This window comes from Macrobrachium nipponense, chromosome 39 (assembly GCF_015104395.2).
Source record: "Macrobrachium nipponense isolate FS-2020 chromosome 39, ASM1510439v2, whole genome shotgun sequence".
NCBI classification, from domain to species: domain Eukaryota; kingdom Metazoa; phylum Arthropoda; class Malacostraca; order Decapoda; family Palaemonidae; genus Macrobrachium; species Macrobrachium nipponense.
In genome coordinates, this window is record NC_061099.1 from 1,590,493 (window position 1) to 1,600,492 (window position 10,000).

The 10,000-nt window shown below is 35.6% G+C and overlaps 1 protein-coding gene across 10 annotated transcripts in view; it reads right to left on the reverse strand.

Moving 5' to 3' along the window:
• Nucleotides 1–2,860, reverse strand: part of LOC135209998 (signal transducer and activator of transcription B-like) — a 161,767-nt gene extending 158,907 nt beyond the window's left edge. For 7 of the 10 annotated variants that reach the window (XM_064242752.1, XM_064242744.1, XM_064242751.1 and 4 more), the window contains exon 1: nucleotides 2,712–2,859. The gene's annotated coding sequence lies outside the window, so the exon portion shown is untranslated. Of the gene's footprint in view, nucleotides 1–2,086; nucleotides 2,473–2,711 lie in introns of those variants that run through there. The other 3 variants (XM_064242745.1, XM_064242739.1, XM_064242741.1) reach the window with 2 other exon arrangements.
• Nucleotides 2,861–10,000: the final 7,140 nt, after the last annotated feature.

Consider the following 10,000-nt stretch of genomic DNA (forward strand, 5'->3'; position numbering starts at 1 on the left):
ATATATATATATATATATATATATATATATATATATATATATATATATATATATATATATATATATATATATAGTCCTTCTTAATCATGTATTAAGTAAATAAATTATTGCAGACTATGTAATGTAGCATGAAAATGTGTGTATAATATTATTAGTATATATATATTATATTATAATATATATAATATATATATATTATATGTATTATATATATACATAACTAATATATCAAATAATATATATGTTATACGTATATTTTATTTATTTATTTCTGTCCTTCTTAATCATGTATTAAGTCAATAAATGTATGTGGGGTATGTATGTATGCAGTATATATATATATAGATATATATATATATATATATATATATATATATATATATATATATAAAATATTCTCCTCAGATACAGCTAATCATTCGCATGACACATCGGAATTTCGATTACTCTGTGTTCTGCTTATCATCATCGCAACCAAAGAGTATTAGATGACTGACGATACCTCTCTCTCTCTCTCTCTCTTTCCTTGCATTCTAACTATCACTTTATGTAAAACTTTTATGATTCCCTGACGTATCTAATTAAGAAACCAGGCAACCATACACCAAGGCTCTCCTCTCTCTCTCCTCTCTCTCTCTCTCTCTCTCTCTCTCGTTTCTTGCGTCGCAGTTCCATATACAATTACCTTAATCAAGTCTGCTCACACACACACACACACACACACATGCTGAGCGACTCATGGGAGTCCACCGTGTCCCGAAAAATTTTAAAATCTCCCATTACTAAAAACTCTTACAATCTCAGTTTTTTTTTTTTTTTTTTTTTTTTTGGGGGGTTTTTTTTTTACACTGTGTGTTTGTGTGCGTGTTTGTTTTCTTTGAACAAATACTACATCCATTTCCTTAAATTAGGGTGGCTTCAGGAATGATTAAGGCAGTAGTAACAGCTACATTCGTTCTCGCTTCTGAAACCAGTGGGAAAACTTGTACCATGCTTTAACTCTGATTATAACTTATTGAGTTTTTTATGTAAAAAAAAAGTTTTCATATCAAATGTTTTGATCTCTTAAAAAAAGCTTTGCATATTAAATGATTCGGTCTAAAAAAAACCTTTGCACATTAAATGTTTTTATCTCTTTAGAAAAAGCTTTGCGTATCAAATGTTTTGATCTAAAAAAAAAAAAAGTTTGTATATTAAATATTTTGATCTAAAAAAAAAACAGCACACCATATGTTTTGATTTCTTTAAAATAAAGCTTGGCAAATCAATTTTTTTTATCTCTTTAAAAAAAGCTTTGCATACCAAACATTTTTCTCTCAAAACATTTTTATGCATTCAGTTAAATGTTTGAATTCTCTTTAAATGCCTGCTTTGTAAATCCGTTAAGACTTGTCAAAGCTACGCATAATTTCAGATGCTACGTGGTGGCCAGCCCTTTAGAAGCTATGCTTCCTTAAAATAAAAATAAAGAAAATCATTTAAAAAAAAAATAAACCTTAACAAAGCACCCTCACAGCGATTACACAACTCCGACTAAGCCATTCAGCCTTTTTTTGCAAATCCTCGACTCTCTCGCAGCGTTTCATTGCGGTTAAACAACTTCACACAAAGCACAGCACTTGAGGGAAGGTGTTACAGCAGCGCTGTGGGCACTTGCCCATTTTAAGCTACGGCGCAACAACAAAAGGGTCGGGTTGTTTTTCTTTGAAAAATAAAACAGCCATCTAACAAGCGTTGCGTCTGTCCATGCAACCGAGACACACTACTATAGTAGTACTTCCTCGGCGAACTTTTTTATAAACGAGAGACAATACTCTTTTATGATTTTGTTTATTTTTCCGATCACTCCGCATTCCACGGCTGAAGACAAACCTTAAACGAGACGCATTACTCTTTTAGTTTTGTTTATTTTTATTTTTAAGTTTTATTTTTCCGTGCACTTTACACCAGACAGCGAAAGAAAATGAAACCTTGGGATTGGAGAATCCACCCAAAGGCAGCATCGCTCTATTTTATAAAATTTTAACAATTCGATTTTATTATAGTAGCGGGAAATCATTCGTTTTGCCATTCAACTTCGCCGTACCTTCATGGTTGCCGATCGAATTCTCTCTCATTCTCTGTCTGTATCTTTTCCTTTCTAGATCTGTCTCTTTCTCTGTCCGTTTATCGACGTCTCTGTCTCTTCCCGTCTTCTCAAACTTCCTCTCTATCTCTCTTGATTCGTTGCTCCAAAAACAGCTACACTGACGACGGTAGCATCTATCTTTCTCTCTCTCCGTCCGTTTACCGGCGTCTCCGTCTCTTCTTATCTTCTCTATCTTTCTCTGTCTCTCTCTTTCGTTGCTAAACTGACGACGGAGGCATCTATCTCTCTGTCTGTCTATCTGTCTCTCCGTCCGTCTATCGGCGACTGTCTTCTCTCTTTCTTTTTTCTACGTTTCTATCTCAAACGACGACGGTGGAAGAAGAAGAAGAAGAACTTATTAAGTCACGTCCTTAGGTGCATGGGCGGGGTATTGGGGAGGGGGGGGGGGAGCAGAAGGGAGAGGGGAAGACTATAACACACAACAACACACAAACGAGAAGACGAACACACGACGGAGGCGACGAACGGTTGGATGGAAGATGGGCGGATAATATTTTTTTTCTTTTTTCCTCCCTCTCTCTCTCTCTTGGATCTTCCAGGATTGAAGCGGGCGGGGGCGTACCTGTAAGGGTGTGTAGGCGTTGCTCGTGGGCGGTGGTAGGCGAAGAGGAACAACGGCCGACCTCCGATACTATTGAGGACTAGCCCGGCACTGAGGACTGATGGACTACACTACTGCTGGGGACCGGAGGAGGAGGAGGAGGTACCCATTGGGGAGGGCGAGGCTCTGGGGTATCAGGATGGAGAGAGAGAGAGAGAGAGAGAGAGGAGCCCTGAGAGAGAGAGGAGATGGAGAGAGAGGGCAAAGGTCCAGAATGGAAAGAGAGGGAGGGAAGGAGGGAAAGGAGGGAGAGAGAAAGAAAAGAAAAAAAGGAAAAGGGAGAGCGAGAGAGAGAAAGAGAGAAAGAGAGAGAAAGAGAGAAAGCCCTCCTCTCTCGATTGGCTGGCATGGTGCCATCACCACACTCACTACTAGATCCACCCAGCCCTCTTAGTGCCCCATACCCATCTCTCTTTCTCTCTCCCCTTACATGCCCGATACCCGGCTCCCATCTCTCTCTCTCTCTCTCTCTCTCTCTCTCTCTCTCCCCTTACATACCCGATACCCGTACCCACATCTCTCTCTGTCCCCTAACATGCCCGATACCCGCCCCCATCTCTCTCTGTCTTCTAATACCAGCCATGCCCAACTTTTGCGCTTCTCTAGGTACCAGGTGCCCACACTGGGGCTCTGCCTCTGCCACTGTAACTTATCTATCCTTATTCTCTGTCGGCTCTGGGATTGGGCAAAACGAATTTACATAATACGAGTATATCTAAAATAATCCAGTCCTGTAAGCGCAATAAAACAGCTTTTCATAATACTTTCCCTTGGCAGACTTACATTTTACTTTCAATAATAATAATAATAATAATAATAATAATAATAATAATAATAATAATAATATTTTCATTATTATTATTATTATCATGAAGATGAGCCCTACTCATCTGGAACAAGTTTACAATTTACCTATATCTTTATCTATTTATGTATTTATTTTGCCTTGAAATTCAAACTGTCAAAGAATATTATGACGTTCATTTGAAAGCAGTAACAGAGGGTAATGCGACATACAGAAAGAAGAGATCAGTTATTAGTAAAGAAAAATACATCCCAAAATTAATAAATAAATAGAATAAAAATGCAGATAAATTATAATAAACTATTAACAAACAAAAGCACAAGACGTGATGAAATCATTCGCAAATTAACACGCAAAAACAGTCGTCATTCATTCCATGAACACATGCCAGAGCAGTATATATATATATACGTATATGTTGGTAACATAATCATGTTCTATTTTTAACTAAAGTTCATTACGCCGAGAATGAATCTCTTAAGAGATGGCTAGACATTTTCATTCGAGCGACTCAGATCCTTAACACAGCAGAGGTAGACTCAAGTATTTTTACAGTTACAAGCCGGAGTGAGGGAGTGAGGGAATGTTATATTAAGATTTTATCCCTGCTCTTCAATTTCAATGGGCTGGGAACTAAAGGAATAAGTCTACCTTTAACCTTAAATAAAATCAAAATTACTGAGAAGACTAGAGGACTGCAATTTGGTATGTCCGATGGTTGGAGGTTGGCTGATCAACATAGCAATTTGCAGCCCTCTAGCCTCAGCAGTTTTTAAGATCTGAGGGTGGACAGAAAAAGTGCGGACGGACAGACAAAGCCGTCTCACTAGTTTTCTTTCACAGAAAACTAAAAATTAAACAAATTACATGTGTTTGTTTATTATGTACATCAAAAACAAACTATTCGTTAATTGCAGGCATACCAATGAAGTTAAGTTACGCATACTGACCTTTTCAAATATATATGGTTGTAGATGAGGACTGGGAAAAGACTGACAGCTAATAATCAAACGTGATTTTTGTTTAGTATTTTGATACTTTCCTTTTGTTTTATGACACTATAAATTAAAACCTAAAAAATAATTATAGCTGTCAATTAAAAAAAATCAAATAACACCAAAGGAAAATATTTTAAATTTCCTACTGTATCATAGAACATTTAAAAGTGTCACAATTTTCTTAAAATGTTAGTCGTATATGAATTCACATAACGGTAAAATTACAAAATGAACCATTTAGAGAAAACTTGAAAATCATAGCTAGTAAACTCAGCCATAACAAAAAAAAAAAGTGTCGTTAGAGGACGACAGAGCTGGTGAACGATCCATTTCTGATATTGCTCTCCAATTCGATCGTGAAAGTTGTAGAGATAATATCCACTTCTTTTAGAGCTTGATAACATGTGGTAGAATTTTGGCCCAAGGCCAAGCGCTGAGACCTATGAGGTCATTCAGCGCTGAAAGGGAAATTTGACAGTCGAAAGGTATGAAAGGTGTAACAGGAGGAAAACTTCAAAGCAGTTGTACTATGAAACAATTGGTATATAGCAAAGGGTAGAAAGATAATATGAACAGGGTTACAGTAAAAGGAATGAAAGGGATTGTAGCTAGTGGCCGAAGAGACGCTCCAAAGAACCTTAAGTAATGCCTACAGTGCACCGCATGAGAGCTTTGCAATCCATTAACAGTTTCCTTATTATACTTCCGAAACTTTCGGATACAAGAGCGGCTCAGCTATTTGACGATCGTTTTATTGGCGTCTTGTTTACTGGTTACGCGAAAAAAATAAACAATGCTGCTACCGTTGACTATTTCTTAGTAAAAACAACACTGGCAGATTAGTAGATCAATGAAAGTCCACTAAATAAAAATCTCATGGCCACTACTTTGCGTTTCTTTTTCATACTTATCTATTTTAGTTTTCTCACGAACCACACTAACAACTCCCGCTGTTGTTGCTAATAAATCCTATACAACTATGACAAAGATATCATTGGTTTTTCTTATCTACTGAACACTGCCTTTCCTATTTACTGAACAATGCACAAAAAAAGTATCTCAGTTAACACACGCAAAATTATCGTTCAGTCTTTCCAAGGAAACCTTACTCATTTCATACATATTCCAATGTTTTGCATATACATACATACATAGACGCTGACACACAAAACATCCACACAGACAAGCACAAAATACAAACTTAAGGACACCCCCCCCTCTCGCCCCCATCCCGCCAACGAAGGTAGCCAGCCCATCCCAACGCGCCCCGTAGAATCTATTTGGAGGTGACCTTCCCTACTTCCTACCTACCTACCTTTTGCAAAGGTGTATTACATCGGAGGCGGCTGGATGGATCTCTTGAAATCGTCACCCGCCCACCTTTGTCGAGCTTTGCACGGACACTTGCGTAACGCTAACTCATGTTTTGTTCTTTGTTTGTTCGTTTGTTTGTTTGGTGTTTTTACGTTGCATGGAACCAGTGGTTATTCAGCAACGGGACCTACGGCTTTACGTGACTTCCGAACCACGTCGACAGTGAACTTCTATCACCAGGAATACACATCTCTCACACCTCAGTGGAATGCCCGAGAATCAAACTCGCGGACACCGATGTGGTACGCCAACACCATACCAACCACGCCACTGAGGCGCTCATTTGTTGTTTTCGTTCCAAAAACATTTGTTCTGGGTTTGGGAATTGCTTTTGTTGTTGTTGTTGCTGTAGTTTCCTGGCATTGCGTTAAGTGTGTTGCTCGTTAAAAGGCGACGGTAATATACTGGGTTGTTTAAATTCTCGTGAGTTGAAGGAGTAATAATTTATAGTGTAATGCAAAAATTCATATTAATTATAACAATATAATTACAGCTTTCAATTCTGGTAAAATTCTCTCTCTCTCTCTCTCTCTGCTCTCTCTCTCTCTCTCTCTCTCTCTCTCTCTATATAATATATATATATATATATATATATATATATATATATATATACATATATATATATATATATATACACATAACTTTTCCTTTTGGTGGGACAATCAATCTCGTATATGTATGTATGATTGCATATATATATAATATATATATATATATATATATATATCTATATATATATATATATATATATATATATATAGTTATATATACACACACATATATAATCCGCACTTGTAACCATCCCAGTGTAAAGCAAGTCATTGCTTGGATGAGGTTTTTGGCCCCAAAAGCCCTTCTCTCCCCACCGCCCCCCCGCCTCGAACCACCCCCCCCCCCCCACCCCCCCCCCCAATTCCCCGGGATGCATACCACCATAAGCAACTTAAGTTTGACCACATCAAAATCAGTCGGCCACAGGAAGCAATCGAGCCCTGATTGTCAAGCTGCCGTGACGTAAGTTTTAACTAGCAACAGACACAAGCAATCTCCCTATATTATATATATATATATATATATATATATATATATATATATATATATATATATATATATATATCTATATACATATAAAATATATGTATAAATCTTTCAATCAAATTTAGCTATATTATATAAACATCGAACGATAGATAGACATATTAATTTATTATATATATAAATATAAATATATATATATTATATATATATACACACACACACACACACACACACACATATATATATATATATATATATATATATATATATATATATATATATATATATAAGTCATATCACATTTCCGTGATTCATATACATATATACGAGCTACAATGTCCTTTAATATCTAATTCGCTCTACCTCGGAATTAATATATTTTCATATATGCTTAACCGAAGGGGAATTTTTTCTCGATAATAGATTTGCCTGGACCAGGGCGCGAACCTATGGATCCTTTCAAACCCAGGAACGTAGTAGGAAAAGCTTCACTGACGTTCCTGGGTAACGCTGTAGGACAGGCCACAAGCTGGCTGTGGCTTTAAGTTTCATGGGTCCCGGTTTCATTGCCTTTTTTTATGCTAGTCTAGCGACATTTTCCTGTGACGTTCTTTACGGTCTCCTCTGTGTACTGTACAGGAAACATTTTCTTAATTACTTTCAAGCATCCAAAGAATTTATAAGAAAAAGGACGTCTCTCCGTGTCTGGCGGAGCTGAAGCGGTGGGCCCTGGACGTTACGTACCGCCCCAGAATCTCGGAACGAGACCCCGTCATTCTATGTATTTCAAAAGAGGTTATAATAGTTCTGTCGATGTCTTATATAAACAATATAATAATGCTCTACAGATATATATATATATATATATATATACTATATATATATATATATATATAAGCGAATACCACGGGAAAATGATAGTCAGAAATCCAAGCGCTTCGTCTTTATTCAGACATCGTCAAGGAGCTACTAAAGTACGATTGGAGAGGAAGGCCTCAGGTACAAACAAGATCAGGAATACCAGATGGTTAATTATCAAAAAAGGGTAAAAATTAAAAGGGATAATCCAGGATTATCGGATATCACACGGTCACAAACTTAAACAGATTCTGACCCTAACCGAAATTACAAAGTATCTTTACAGTCCAAAACATGTAAAAACTGAATATATTAATTTTGTTGCTTATATTTATCTACAACTTTTTTCATTATGAAAGCATCAAGTTTAAATAAACTAAGACTTAAATTTAGAACATTTCTATTATTTAATTTGATAAAACAAGATTCAATGATATTCCTTTTCCTTTTAACTGTGTCATTACATGGGACTAAGGCTCTTGCTGACTCCAGTTAATAGGATGGTCTAAATCTCTCATATGTACAAATAATGCATTCGATATTTGCCCAGTTCTCACAGAATATTGATGTTGCTTGAGACGCTGTGAAAGAGATTTGCGGTCTGTCCGTAATAGATTTATCACACTTTTTGCAAGGAATTTCATATATGCAGCCTGGAAGATCTTTAGGAGAATTTTTGATTACTAAACTCTTGACATTAATATTACTGAAAACAACATTTATGTTAAAAAGCTTTAAAAATTCTAGGAATATCTAAAAACCTTTCATCATAAGGTAATTTTTTTTAGAATGTTATGCTTACTAAATTCAAGTTTGTCATTAGCTGAATAAAAACAAAATGTTTTTCTAGCTCTTTTCCATGCCATATCTACAAAAGTCCTTGGGTATTTAAGTTTCAATGCAATATCATAAATAGTTTTAATTTCAGCGTTTTGATGTTGTCTCTTTATTTACAAAAGTGCCTGTAGATGACTTACTTGAATATTTGGAAGAGGAATTAGAGCGTCATGACATTCCTTAAGTGTAGCAAATCTCATTAGTCCATAAGGTTATGTATCAAAGATAGTAAATTTTGTTTCAATGGGGAATTTTTTTGTACAAAAGTTTGGCATGGCTATGGGTAATCCCTTATCTCCTGTCCTTAGCAATATTCACATGGCAATTTTTTTTTTTGAGACAAAACTCTTACCAAGAATTTTGCCCCAAAAAGTTATTTGGTTTAGGTTCGTGGGATGATATCTTCTGTATTTGGCCAGTTCACAAAAACCTCCAGGAATTCCTTAATAATCTCAATAATTTAGTTCCCTTCTATAAAATTTACTGTAGAGGAAGAAAGAAATTGTAATTTGAATTTTCTTGATGTAACTGTCCATAGAAATGATAGAAATTTCACCTTTTCAGTCTTTCGAAAATCAACTAATATTGCCTCTTTTGTTCATTACTACTCCAATCACCATCAAAATGTTAAATTCTCTGTTTTTTCTGGGATGTTCCTAAGGGCTTTACGTGTCTGTAGCCCGCAGTTTATTGACGCTGAAATTAAAACTATTTATTGATATTGCATTGAAACTTAAATTTACCCAAAAGGACTTTTGTAGATGTGGCATGGAAAGAGCTAGAAAAACATTTTATTCAACTAATGACAAACTTGAATTTAGTAAGCATAACATTCTAAAATTACCTTATGATGAAAGGTTTTTAGATATTCCTAGAATTTTAAAGCTTTTTAACATAATGTTGTTTTCAGTAATATTAATGTTAAGAGTTTAGTAATCAAAAACTTCTCCTAAAGATCTTCCAGGCTGCATATATGAAATTCCTTGCAAAAAGTGTGATAAAGTCTATTACGGATAGACCGGCAAATCTCTTTCACAGCGTCGTCAAGCAACATCAATATTCTGTGAGAACTGGGCAAATATCGAATGCATTATTGTACATATGAGAGATTTAGACCATCCTATTAACTGGAGTCAAGCAAGAGCCTTAGTCCATGTAATGACACAGTTAAAAGGAATATCATTGAATCTTGTTTTATCAAATCAAATAATAGAAATGTTCTAAATTTAAGTCTTAGTTTATTTAAACTTGGTGCTTTCATAATGAAAAAAGTTGTAGATAAATATAAGCAAACAAAATTAATATATTCAGTTTTTTTACATGTTTTGGACTGTAAAGAT